We start from the raw sequence: 13,604 nt of genomic DNA on the forward strand, positions 1-13,604 counted from the left end.
TTTTCAGTTTGGAAATGGAATGTTGGAAAGACAGACTGAACAGTGGCATTCAAAATCCAAAGGCTAGAGACATTTCTGCCATTCACAGAATTTATGAAAATCCCTTGTCTCCGGAAGGCTCTCGAGCTCAAAATGCTCAGCGCAACCCTGCAGCAGCTGGAAGTGGAGCTATAAATAGAGCGGGGAGGGAAGCGCCCTCCGGAGGGGGAGCGGGCGGGAGATTCCCGGCTCTCCCCATCCGCCGCCCCCGCCGCCGCGCGCTCTCGGTTGGGGAAGCCGGCGGGCGGGCGCGCAGCCTTAACCCTTGCAGCGCCGGGCAGCTCCCTGCAGTACCGGTCAGGGCGTGATGCAGAACACCGGGAAAAGGGAATCCAGACAGGTTTCTAACCTTGTGTTGCAACACCCAGGATCTGCGATTTCTGTTCTCCGAAGCGCTGATTAACACACCTGGAAAATCTTAACATGCGCGCGCGTGTACACACACACACACACACACACACACACACGATGGAATTTATTCCATAGCATTTTTTTTAGAAGCTTAAATCCAAACCTTAAAACCAAAATCATCCCCAAATTTGGTCTTGGGAATAATGTTGGCTTTCATAGTGTTGGCACAGGGTTCCCTCTCCCCCCTGTGTTTTATGCTGCTTAAGGACAGTTTTCTCCGAAGGGAACTATTAGGGGAAATGGTGTGGTGGTGGTGATGTGTGTGTGTGTGTGTGTGTGTGTGTGTGTGTGGTGCGCGCGCGCGTGTTTTATTTTTGGCGCATGCACACCCTCGGTAGCCTCAAGGTCGGCAATACCCTGAGCCTTCGCGGGCCCCCAGCCGACCCTGTACCTTCCAGCCAGCCAAGGACTCCGGAAGGAGGGAGTCCCCAGTCCCGGCGGGGCGTCCTGAGACTAGGTTCAGTTTTTAGCACGGTCGGTACAGAAGCAAGGCAAGTAGGAGCTGGGTTCCCCGAAGATTTACTTGAATCACCGCGAGTGGGAAGCGGGGGCCTGGCTGGTTCCAGCCGCGCCCCCAGTCCGGTGCCCGCACCCGGGGGCACCCCCGCCAGCTTTCCGCGCCCCGGACCCGGGAGGAGGGGGTGTGCGGTGCTCCCTGGCAGCGAGCTGTCACGGAATTTGACACCCGAGTGGCAGCTGGTCCCGGCCAGGACTCCTGTCCTTCTCAAATGGAAACACTTTCTCCCAGTGAACCTACCGGAATTCTCCGAGGAACCGCACTTCGGCTTTGCCCCCTGGCGCATGTAACCAAGGCCGCATTTACCACTTTGAGGCGAGGAATTCTTCAAATGGAGCGGGGTTCCTGGTTGCAGAACAAGGTAAGCTCACGACGAGGGTGACATTGTCTGGGGGCTACAGATTTAGTGGGAACAAGTCTCCCCCAGGCAAGATGGTGAAGTTTACCCTGGGGCTTCCCTCCCCCCACGCCAGGCCTCAGGTCCCCTGCAAAGTCTCTTCCTGCGCTGCCTTTCCCCCCACCCCCGCCAGGGCTCCTACCTTAAAAAAAGAGATTCGGGAGTGGGTGGGATTCCCTGAAGCTCTTACTTTTATCATTGTAACGTTCTACACTGAAGGTCAAGGCTGTAGCATGACCTGAAGTTTCCCAGTCTCCCCATCGTCCCTTGCCTTATTTCTCAGCTCCTCTTCCCGTATCTGATCTACTTTTATTCTTTGCCATCCCTCTTTCTAACTTCCCTTTCCTTTGAAAATATGGATCAAAGTAAAAAGAGAGGTCGCGAGTGTTGTGATTCTTGTGTAATGCAATGCTGGGGTTAGAGGGCACATAGATGGATGGTTTAGGAGCATTTATTTATCACATATTGTGGAGTACCTACTCTGCTGCTGCTCAGCTGCCTTCAGGTTTGAGGTCAGGGGACTATTTCTTGAAAATAAATTGCTTCGGGAACTACCCCTCAACCTGCTTCTCTGTCTTTCTCTTGACCATAGGAATGTGTATCTGTAATAACAGAAGGATGCAGAACCTGAGGGAGAGAGAGCTCATTAGGTCCAGGCTGGCTTGGTTTATGCGCTCAAGTCATTGAGCATAACAAAAATGATATCTTAATAATAATAACTGGCACTTATTGAGTACTTGCTGTGTTTGTGATGTTATCCTAAGAACATTACAAATATTAACTCAAATGTGAAACCTCTTAAGCACCCCCATGAAATAAGGACTGTTATCTCTCCTTTTGTAGGGGAGACAATCTGGGAATAGATGATCAAGTAAGTTGTTCATAATCATAGTTAGTGGGGGAGCTGAGATTGAAACGCAGTGTCTGACTCTAGAATATAACTCCGTTCATTGCATATCTCTGTCATTCACATATGCATCTACCCACTCTGCTTGGTGCTGTTCTAGGCTTTGGAGATGGAACAGTGAACCAAGGCAGTCAAGATCCTTGTACTCTAGTTAAAGGCGACAGATTATACATTAATGAACTGTGTAGATAACATCAGAGAGTGGTGGATACCATAAAGGAAGGAGAACAGAGTAATGCACTAGGAAGGATGACCTCTACCTGGAGAATGGTAAGAGAAGTTCTCTTTGTAATGGGATATTCAGACTGGACCTTGAAGAATTTAGGAGGAAAAAAATGCAAATTAATCAATGAACACAAGAACTGATGGTGATTGCCTTTAGTAATCATGGAATTGCAAACCAAGGCCGCAGTGAGATGCATTTTGTTGGCTCCAAATAAAAGTTTGACAATGTCATTTCATTGAAGAGGTTGTGAATCTAAAGGATCTTCAAACATTGCTGGTGGAAGTATGAATTAGAGCAGTGACTTTGGAAAACAGATGGATGTTATAGCCTAATGCGATCATTGGTGCACCTGTTATCCAACTGTTTAGCTTGTTTCTTGCACATTCTCAGCAGGAGACATGTACATGAATATGCATAACATTATAGTTCCCAGTAATAGAAGGAACTCCAATGCCTCTGACCAGAGAGAGGAAGCAATAGTGCATTGGTGCCCCAGGGGGTGGGGGAGAACTATTATACAACCATAAAAAAATGAATAGAGTAAGTGACATATAACAATATAATTAGTTCTTTACAATGTAATATTAACTTAAAAGTCTAAAATATTGCATAAAGCATGGTAGTTTTATATTAAAAGCTACTAAAATAAAAAGCCCAACTATTTAGGAATATATATACACACATACATATATGCTATAATGTTGTATAAATAAGAAAGCAAGAGAATGATGATCATAAGATTTGTGATTATGGTTTGCTTAATGAGGAGAAGCTAGAGGACTATATGGTTGGTTAGGGGCAAGCTGTTGGCAAAGCCTGAGCCAAGTTTTGGTTGGTAGGGCCAGGTATTCCTACTACATTATTCAAAACAACTTGTAGTATGACAGGCCACATGTGGACTAATGATGAGAGTATATGATGAACTAAATGATGAGAGTATATGATGAACTAAATGTCAGTTCTGTGCATGGTGGTCTGAAGTGGAGAGTAGAAAGGAAGGAATCTATTGGAGGTAGATGCTTTAGCCAGGGGGAAGGGAGCTGGATGTTATAAGGAGGAGAAAAGCAGCCAGAGTAAGGATGGACCAGCAGAGGTGAACTGGGACCAGATCACGCAGAAGAATGGAGGGTTTTAAAGAAGAAAGTGGCCTAACTGGGCTTGAGGCTTTAAAAGACTGCTTTGGCTGCTGCAGGAAGAAGGGACAATGGGAGTGGCTATCAGGAGGCCCCTGCAGTAGGAGAGGGGAGAAGATGCTGGCAGGACTGCGACTGTGTTTCTGCAGGTTATTTACTGCACAGGGTGCCCAGCCTGGGGGTTAGGTCACTGAAAACCCAGCCCGTGTTCCTCCATCAGCAAATGTCCTAGTGCCGGGCGGTGAAGGGCTAGAGGAAGGGCACGTTTTTCAAATGGCACAGAGGGCTCTGTAGGCCCGCAGGAGCCTGAAGGTGGGTCAGGGCGGTGAGGGAGGACTTGAAGAGAAGTGGATAATCAGGACCTATTCTGGAGGTATAATGAACGGGACTTGGTGGTGAGTTAGGTATAGGGGTTAGTAAGAGAAAGAGAGAAATCAAAGATCTTTAACTCCTGGAATTTTTGTTTGTTTGTTTGACTGCAAAGATATTGATTCTGTGTTTACAGAAGAGGAAGAGCAGGGAGGGTTCACATTCTGGGGGGAAAAAAATCACACATTTTGGACACATTAATTTAAAGATGCAAGTAGAGAGATCTGGATGTTAGACATGAGTCCGAAGCATGAGGGAGATTTCAGGGTCAGGCACAGTTGTGGGAAGTGGAGTACATTTGTGGTGTAGTTAAGATTCTGCACCTGGTTGTCATTGTCAGCTTGTGAACTGCGTTGGGCAGGGAAACTTGTCTTATTATTATTATTATTTTTTTTTATCCCTAGCAAGGTGTAAAGGAGAATAGGTTATCAATAAATATCTGTTGAATAGAAGACAGAAGGGTATATAAACAAAGGGAAGTGGAGGAAATGCCCCAGGTTTCTGACCCACTATTGAATGAAGCCTCAAGCTGTATGGTTTTCAGTCCCTCATGAGGCTGAAGTAGGTTGATGGGTAAGAGGATGTGGACCAGTGGGCTGGGGGCTAGTGTCCATGTGGGCCCCAGAGCTATTCAGCCAGAAATGACAGGGTGGCCAGGAGAACCCTGAGTGTTCAGTAAGCAAGAACAGGGAGCACTGAGCCAGAAACAGGGACACACCCAAGAATATAGCAACCCTGGTGCACCCGGGGAGTGTCCACTCAGCAAGAGGAGACAGAACCGAGGGCAAATAGATGGATCCAGGACAGTTGGTGCTAACGGAGCCTCAAGGCTTAGTGGCCATTATATTGCAGGTGTTTTCCGTAGACACCAAATAGCCAGCTGTAGGCTGGATGCCTGCCATGTTCCCTGCCACTGCAACCCAGCACTGCCTCAGGCTGTGTCTTGTGTTTTGTGACATCTCATTTACGGAATCTTTGCTGAGGTCTTCCCACAGAAGATCCCCATCCCATCACCCTGCTAGGCCAGGTATGAGGCATTTGGCTTGATGTGGGTGTCCAGTGCCTTCACAATACCCTCCTGGTACTAGGGCCTTACCACCCTTGGGCCTGACATGGCTCTCCTATGACAGCACATCCTACCACCCTGGTAACATCTAGTTCTCAGCCTCTTGCGGCCATTCACTTCTATTGACTTATCCCACTCCTTTCCTCAAATGGATGTCCCTGGTCCCTCACTCACTGGTGTATCTCTAATGCCCAGTACAGGACCTGGCATGCAGTTTATGGGCAGTAATGGTAAAAGGCAAAAAGAAAGGCGGAAAGCAAGGGAGAAGCAGGAGTTCTTCTCTCTGCTTGACTTTGAGTTGATCGGGATGAGACCATCCCACCCTCACTCATGATAAAGGCACAAGCACCCTCTTTCTGCAGACAGAAAGGTCTGAGCAAGGAATTAAGAATATGGGCTCTGGAAAACAGGAGACCTACACTAGACCTACAGTTCCACTCGGACTCCACCACCCATAGCCTGGTTGGAGGTCACTTATCTCTCCAGGACTCAGTTTTGTCATCTGAGTAGCAACAAATACTACCACAGAGCATAGCTGTGAGTTTTAAATGGGATCACGGAGGGAAAGTGTGGGGCACAGTGCCCGGCCTAGAGGAAGGTTCAGCTATCATTGTGTTCCAAATCATTTCAATGTCAGTGACTCTTGTTGAGCAACTTCAACGAATGCTTTGAATTCTGAGATTTGGGGCTCCTTGTCTAGTGGAGCCAGGGTTCTGGAAGTGGGATAGTAAGCCCTTTTTGGCAGATGGGGAACTAATCCTGGGCACATGGGCATTCGCTGTCTTATTTCTCACATTATGCAGCATGGTCTTCACACAATTCACAACTAGCTGGGAGCCTGAATAATAGTGAGGATTCAGAAATTATTCATACAGCATTCCATGAACAGTGATTGAATGTCTTCCTATGTAAATGGAGACGCAGTGATGACTAAGGTGCAGTCTCTGCTTTCAAGGAAATCACAGTTCAGTGAGGCGGCAGGCAAGCAAACGGAAAATGATACTATCTACATTCAAGGGACCACCTCTGGTGCACCCCTACCTCATGAAACCCTCACCCCACACTGCTGGGGAGAGTAGTGTGAACATAGTAATACTGATGGGCCCTTGTGTTTGCACATAGATTTACAATTTACAAATCATACTCGCTTTGAATTATTTCACTTGATTTTCACAATAGGCAGAGAGCAAAAGTGTCTCATGCAGGACAATGCTGTGATCTTCCTTCCAGCCCCGTGGCACAATATTCCCATTTGGGAATCTGTCTCGACTGCCATTCTTGTGGAGTGGGGTTTGGTTCTGATTCTGATCTCAACCCTTAGATTTGATGGCCAAGTGTAGCTAGCCTTCCTGTTGGGATGTTTGTGCTCTGTCACCTACACTGACAACTCATCAGGTGGCTTTGTGCAACCATTTCAATCCCTGAGATTCTTGGAATTGGCTGGATGGTGAAGCCCAGGTAAGGATCAGGATGGTTCCTATGCTTGTCCAACCGGGAAGTGGAGGAACTGGAAGAAGAACATTTGAGCTGTTTAGTTTTAAAAGCTTTTGCAGATGTTTCTCTTGACTAGGAAAGAGTCACTTATCCTTCTTAAAAATGGGATGACCCATCTGCACTTTAATGAGAATGTTTTGACTGCAAGTGGTCATTTATGGCATATTTAGAAGTCTTCCAATATGTAATTCATTAGTGATTAAAATCTGATGATTGATTATCTACATAAGGAATATGGGTTCTTTTCTCCCTCGAAATTTGACCAGGGAAAGCAAAACTCACAGACTCACTTGTCATATGATTCTAACATAGGAAAATGAGTTCATTGTCCAGAACAACATGTGTATTTCAAATGTACGTTTGTAATTTTATATCTGTAGAAGATACTGTATTTTTGCTGCCCACAATATGTCTGGGGGAGGGGGTTGCTCCAATACCTCCTGCCAGACCTGCAGTGTGATAAGAGGATGCCCTGCCTATGGCACTCTGGCGGTGTTGAAGGAGCACCACTTTCTATGCAGCTGGAACTCTGACCAAAGTAACTTGGGTTGGATTATCTTATGTAGGGGGAAAGTTGGTTAAGTGGCTATTTTCTTTGACTTTATAGATATGGGGTTTGTGAAATACACAAGAAATAAGAGCTATAATTTATCAAAGGTGAATTTTGACAAGAGTTTTTAAATTTTCATTTACCTTAAAATTTTGCCCCCAGAGATTCTGACTCAGGGACCAGGGTACAACCCTCAAATATCCATTTCTAACATCTCTCATGTGATGCTTATGCTGCAGGACTGTGGGCCATATTTCATGAGGCACTGACATGGGTCACTTTTGAGGAGACTCAGGTAGTGATAATGGTGTTTCAGAAACAAAACTCACCAGAATGGGACCAGTCTAGCAGATGGAGATAAAGAGAGGTTGGGGTGACCACCTGCTCTGGTTTGACACAGACCGGCCTGGTTTTAGCACTGAAAGTTTTGTATCCTAGGAAACCAATCAGTCTCAGACAAACTGGAAAGTTGGCCACCCCTCAAGGCATAGCATATTAGGGATCAAGGCATGCATGTTAATTGGCACAGAAACCCCACTAATTCTTTTCCTAGTGCACAGAGAGACCAATCTGAATTAATAAAAAGTCTGAATTATAATGTGTATGCATGTGTTTTAAGAAATATTTTGTTTTGATTCAGTTGATGCAGTTATGTACCCAAAGATCATTTTGTATTAGTTGTATAGGTAAGACTCACAGGGAGTTATTAGCATCCACCAAATATAAACAGATAAATAAACTGTTTTTCTTTTAAGGCACTTAAAATTTTAAGGTAAAATTTGCTTGGCAAAACTTTCCATTGCTTCAGCCTAAGCTAGCTAAAAAGAGTACTGCATTTCTAAATGAAACCTAAATGAATTTTTACTATAAATTCACATTGAAGACCAACAGTCAAAGTTGAAGCTTGAGTTTTTGCTTAACTTTAAGGGAGATATGTTTTTTTCTTCCAGCTCAGAGAAAAATTTGCTCTCTGCCTTGTCTTGATGGTTTTGATGTGTTCTAGGAGAGACAGGCCTTACCTACTGTGGACATTTCTGCTTGGTGTGTCCCTCACTGCACCCTCCAGACCCTATTGTGGATTTAAAACATTTTCCTACAGTCTCTCAGAGAAATGACTGACAAAACTAAACCCCAGATGATGTTTGTCAGGGATGGGTCTGAACTTGCTGGCTGCCCTTTGTCAAGGCATCTCTGGCCAAAATTAGCATTGACTGACCCTTCTTGCTGTTTGTTATACCTGTTGCAAAAAAGAAATCTGATTTTGCCTGATGTGGAATAGTGAGATAGATGAAGATAAACAACGGCCGGCATGCATCAAGTCATGCTTTCCATGCTCTGGTCCCTGAGTCTTGCCCCCAGAGATTCTGACTCAGGGACCAGGGCAGAAAATTCAAATATCCATTTCTAACATCTCTTATATGATGTTTATGTTGCAGCACTGTGGGCCATGTTTCATGCAGCGCTGACGGGGTCACTTTTGAAGAGACTCAGGTGGTGATATTGGTGTTTCAGAAACAAAACTCACCAGAATGGGACCAGTTTAGCTGATGGAGATAGAGAGAGGCTGGGGTGACCACCTGCTTTGGTTTGACACAGACCGGCCTGGTTTCAGCACTGAAAGTTTTGTATCCCAGGAAACCACTCAGTCCCAGACAAACTGGAAAGTTGGCCACCCCTCAAGGCATACTAAGCAGGCGTATCATGGCAGCTTTGTTGTGTTTAAAGAGACTGGTGTTTAGCTTAAATTTTAAACCCACAGTGTATTTCAAGATGAGCCACTGAGCATGCTGTGAAATGACATGTAGCAGCGTATAACTGAGGTGTTACTAGAGTCTTCGGCTTTTCTAAATCTCTATCCTTACAAGTTATGATAGATCAAGGTCCCCAAACTTTTCTGCACATTGGAATCACTTGGGGAGCTTAAAAACTAAAATAAATGCCCATGATCTATCACCAGAGACTCTGAATTACTTGGTTACAGCTGTGGCCTGTGTGGTTGTAGGTTCAAGAAGATCCTCAGACGATTCTAATTTGTGGACACATTTAGGAATCTCCCAAAATGGCAACCATTAATGTCCCACTTTGTGCTGATGTGGCATTCATCCTATCAGGAAGTAAGGTCTGTTTCCTGTCCTTTTGAATCATATTACCTGTGTGACTTGATTTGAACAATAAAATTTAGTAAAAGTGATATTTGGAATTCTGAGGACTGGTAACTTTTGCTTCCTTCTGGGAGCCAGTCTCTCTGACAGAGGTCTGACTGGCCTGGGTCCACGATGTAAGGAAGCTCAAATGCTTTGGGGAGAGCTGCTATGTGAAGTAGGAACAAGACATTATGTATGTGAATGATGCCTTCGAGAACTGGAGTGAGATGAAATCTCAGTGTAGTTTTAATTTGCATTTCTCTAACTGCTAGAGATGTTGAACATTTTTAAAGATATTTGTTGACCATTTGTATTTATTATTTTGAGAAGTGTCCGTTTATTGATTGGGACTTTTTTTTTTCCTTCTTTCTTCTGGTGTTAAGTTTTTTGAGTTCTTTGAAATAAACCTCTTATTTCTCCTTGATGAAGTTATATCCCAAGGGTTGCCAACTCCACAAACTTCTGGCCTCAGATCTAAGCACCCTACCATATGACCACTAGTTTTACTCCAGTTCAAAAATGGAGGGGCCCTGACCAAGTCACACAAATAGTAGGAAGAGGTTGAGGGAATCTAAGAAGGTGCATATGGGTGTTTGTTTGTTTAAGTTGATTATAGGTTTTTGCTAAAACAAACACTGTGAGGTATGGCTTACGTTGATACTGGTATTACAGAGTAAATCTTAGATGGTGAGAATATATTAGTATGTATTCTTTTTTAATTTTAATTTTTAAAACTTTGTTCTAATAGCTATACATGTCAGTAGAATGTGTTTTGACGCATTGCACACAATGGAGCACAACTTCTCCTTCCTCTGGCTGAACGTGGTGCAAAGTCACACTGGTTGTGTAATCATACATGTATATAGGGTAATAATATCTGTCTCATCCCACCATCCTTCACATTTACACCCCCTCTTCCCTCTCCTTACTCCCCTCTGCACAATCCAAAGTTCCTTCATTCTTCCTTTCCCTCCTCCCCGCCGTTATAGATCAGCATCTGCTTATCAGAGAAAACATTTGGCCTTTGTTTTTCTGGGTTTGGTTTATTTCACTTATCATGATAGTCTCCAGCTCCATCCATTTATCTGCAAATGCCATGATTTCATTAGTATGTATTCTTATTTTACCTTTTGCCATATGCTCAGTATGAATTCCAGCATAAATGCAATAGTAGTCTTGACTGGTCTTTTCCCTTCCAGTAATCACATCAAAAACAACACTCACCCTGGACATTTGCAAAAGTAGTTATAGCACCTGTTTCCTTCTTTAGCTCATTTTAGGATTTGATTCTCATTTTACTGCTTTGTAGAGCCAAGCCTTTTTAAAAATAAATATATAAAATGAGGTATGCATGTTCTATAGCCTTGAGAGAGAAGCCAAACACCAATAAGCTAGCACTCCTGAACATCCATCTCTTTGATGAGCATTAACTCTTTTCCTATGCAAGTTTTTTTTTTTTTTTGAATGGGAAAAAGAACTTTGAGTGTAAACATTATGTCATGTCTAGTTATTTCCTGAAACTGAGTGGTTCATAAATATCAGTAGCTCTGTCTGACTATCATATTTTTTACAATCCAATCTCAACTTGAAGTAGTAGCCATAATATAAAATAATCCAAAGTCTACTTGATAATCCCAGCAATTTGGGAGGCTGAGGCAGGAGGATGGCAAGTTCAAAGCCACCCTCAGCAACTTAGCAAGATCCTGTTGCAAAGTGAAACATAAAAAGGGCTAGGAGGGCTGGGGATATAACTCAGTTGGTAGAGGGCTTGCCTCACATGCACAAGGCCTTGGGTTCAATCCCAGCACACACCCCCATACACACACATATAACACACACACACACATACACACACACACACACACAGAAATTCAAAAAGGGCTGGGGATGTGGCTCAGTGTTTAAGCAATCCTGGTTTCAATCCCTGGTACCAAAAATAATTAAATAAATAAATAAACAAACAAACAAATAAATAAAGTTTATTTGACATATTGGAAAAGTCCCTGTTCAGAGCCTAATTTTTCTGGAAAAGTTGTTTGTATTTGTGTCCCCAGAAATCAGTTTTTTTCTCCTTTTAATTGTTTCATGTAACTTAGAAAAAGCAGGCAAAAGAAATTTTGTGTGTTACTGAACTCTGTGAATGCAGTCAGGCCCTGTTTTTCCTGCAGACCAGGTCCCTTCCTCTCCTAGCTCAGAACTAAGGTGCTTGACTATGGTGGTGTACAGCTGTCAGTCTCTTGTCCCTTTGTGGGGCACTGAGAACAAGGTGGTTTCTTCCCATTTCGTAAGTGATAGTCCTAAAACATAAGCATGGATATACTCTGAGACACAGCAAGATTCACAGAGCACCTCATGTTTTTATTCCTTTGTCATGATGCCAAGTGGAAACCATCCTTAGAAATAGAAAGCCCTAGTCTGTGCTATCATTGTTTTCTAAAGACAGTTAGCCTTAGTTAGCCTAGTTGCACATGAAGCTGACTTGCCTTGCTGTTCATGTCTGGCAATCCACACTTCCCATGAGTGTGGTTGTTTTAAATGTCCCCCAAATAAGTGCAGGGTCTTTGGAACTAAGGTTACTTGTTCAATGGAAGGGATGCTCTGTACATGGAAACAGAGCAGTGTTGTTTTAGTTTAGATTTTTTACCATAGTAAAGGAAGGAAACCTAATTCCAACTGGCAGAAACCAGAAAAGGAACCCATTAGCTCATGAGCACAGATAATGGGTGGACCAACTATATCCAAGATTCAAATAATGACCCCATCAAAGCCCCTCTCTCTTTGTCTTTCTCTAGCTCTAATTTATCTCTGTCTCTTAGTTCTTCTTTTGTTCATAGTAGCTTCGTTCTCAGGCATGTTTTTCCCCTTGTGGCTCCATGACTAAGACCAATGGATCTAAGCTTTACCTTGGTTTTAATCAAAACTCTTAAGGTTGAGTTCAAATAAATGGGCCTAGAGTAAGGGACTATTTTTGGATTTTGGAAGAATCTTGGAGTGATTCCCAAAGGAAATTCAAGATGCTGTATCAGAAACATGGAAAGTGCTGACAGGTTGGCAATAACAATGGATATACTATTGTGAGAATGAGGCTCACTAACTCCTTGCTAAGAGACTCCAGCTATTATAGCTTACATGCCTGTCTGAAAATGGACCAAATTTTCAGGGGAGTAGATTCACATTAACTGAACTCAGAGAGACTGATCTATAAACTGAGTACCAATTTATTATGTTACAGAGAAGTCAGACAAACCCAACTGCCACTATTGACAAAGCAGTAATATTTTCTTCTTAGAAAAACCACAAGGAAAGCCAATCATAGGAAATCTGCTAAAAAAGCATGGATGAACATAGGGGAGATAGTGTCATGTCTACAGAAGCATCTACAACAGGGGCCAGAACCCTGGAATTCCCTGGGTCAGGACAGCATTGTTTCTGGATGGAGAGTCTCTGAAATTTTGATGCCTTGGGCTTGTCTTTTGGCCAGAGTTGATCAAAGTGTGGCCCCACCAACGTTAAAATCATCTTGTAGCTTGATGAGATGCAGGTTTCTGCTCTTACCCAGATGTACAGAATTGGAACTGATGAAATGAATTTGCATTTCCCACAAGCTCTCCTGGCTTTGCCTCTGTAGCATAAGAGTTATTTGTCTAAGCTAATCAAATCCCTTTGTTCACACAGTCCAGGATACAAGTGATTAGATTTCTGCTTAAATTATTAAACAATTTGCTTTCAAATTCTTATCAAAGCTCTCAATTTAGAGCATTTTTTAGATACATCTGAAGTATAACTTCTGATTAAAAAGTAATAAAAATATTTATAGAAAATTCAGAAAGAATCAAGATATAGAAGGGATTAAGCAAAATCATTTAAATTCATGATTTGTTTTATCTTTTCTGTGTGTAGAATCATATCTTTTGTGTGTGGGGACGGAATTTGATTCATGCTTCAAATCTCCAGTGTAATTTGAGAGCATCTCTCCATATCTTTAGTCCTGTCATGATGTTAACGGCTATTCTAAAACTTCATATTTGTAGTTTTACCACCACAGATTATTAATCATATATATTGCTTGTAGGTTTTTACAACTCTGGAAAAATTATATGTTGTATTTTATAATTTGGGAGTGGGGAGGGGTGCTGGGGATTGAACTTAGAGCCTGGAGCTTGCTAGGTAAGTGCTGAGCTACATTCCCTGCTAGAGATATTGTATTTTACTGAAAAATTGATAATATTCAAGGAGGGAGGCCCTTAGGCACGTTCTGAATAAAGAAATATTATAACAAAGTCACAGGGGCCATGGTTAATTATCACAAGGTCAGAAAGTGTTGAACTTCCTGTTATTGAAGTAGTTTTTA

The 13,604-nt window shown here is 43.0% G+C and overlaps 1 protein-coding gene across 1 annotated transcript in view; it reads left to right on the forward strand.

Annotated features, from left to right (window-relative positions):
• The first annotated feature begins 1,212 nt into the window (after positions 1 to 1,212).
• Positions 1,213 to 13,604, forward strand: part of Kcnn2 (potassium calcium-activated channel subfamily N member 2) — a 419,384-nt gene continuing 406,992 nt past the window's right edge. The window contains exon 1 of the mRNA XM_076855875.1: positions 1,213 to 1,328. The gene's annotated coding sequence lies outside the window, so the exon portion shown is untranslated. The remainder of the gene's footprint in view (positions 1,329 to 13,604) is intronic.

Source organism: Callospermophilus lateralis, chromosome 5 (genome assembly GCF_048772815.1).
Source record: "Callospermophilus lateralis isolate mCalLat2 chromosome 5, mCalLat2.hap1, whole genome shotgun sequence".
Lineage (NCBI taxonomy): Eukaryota > Metazoa > Chordata > Mammalia > Rodentia > Sciuridae > Callospermophilus > Callospermophilus lateralis.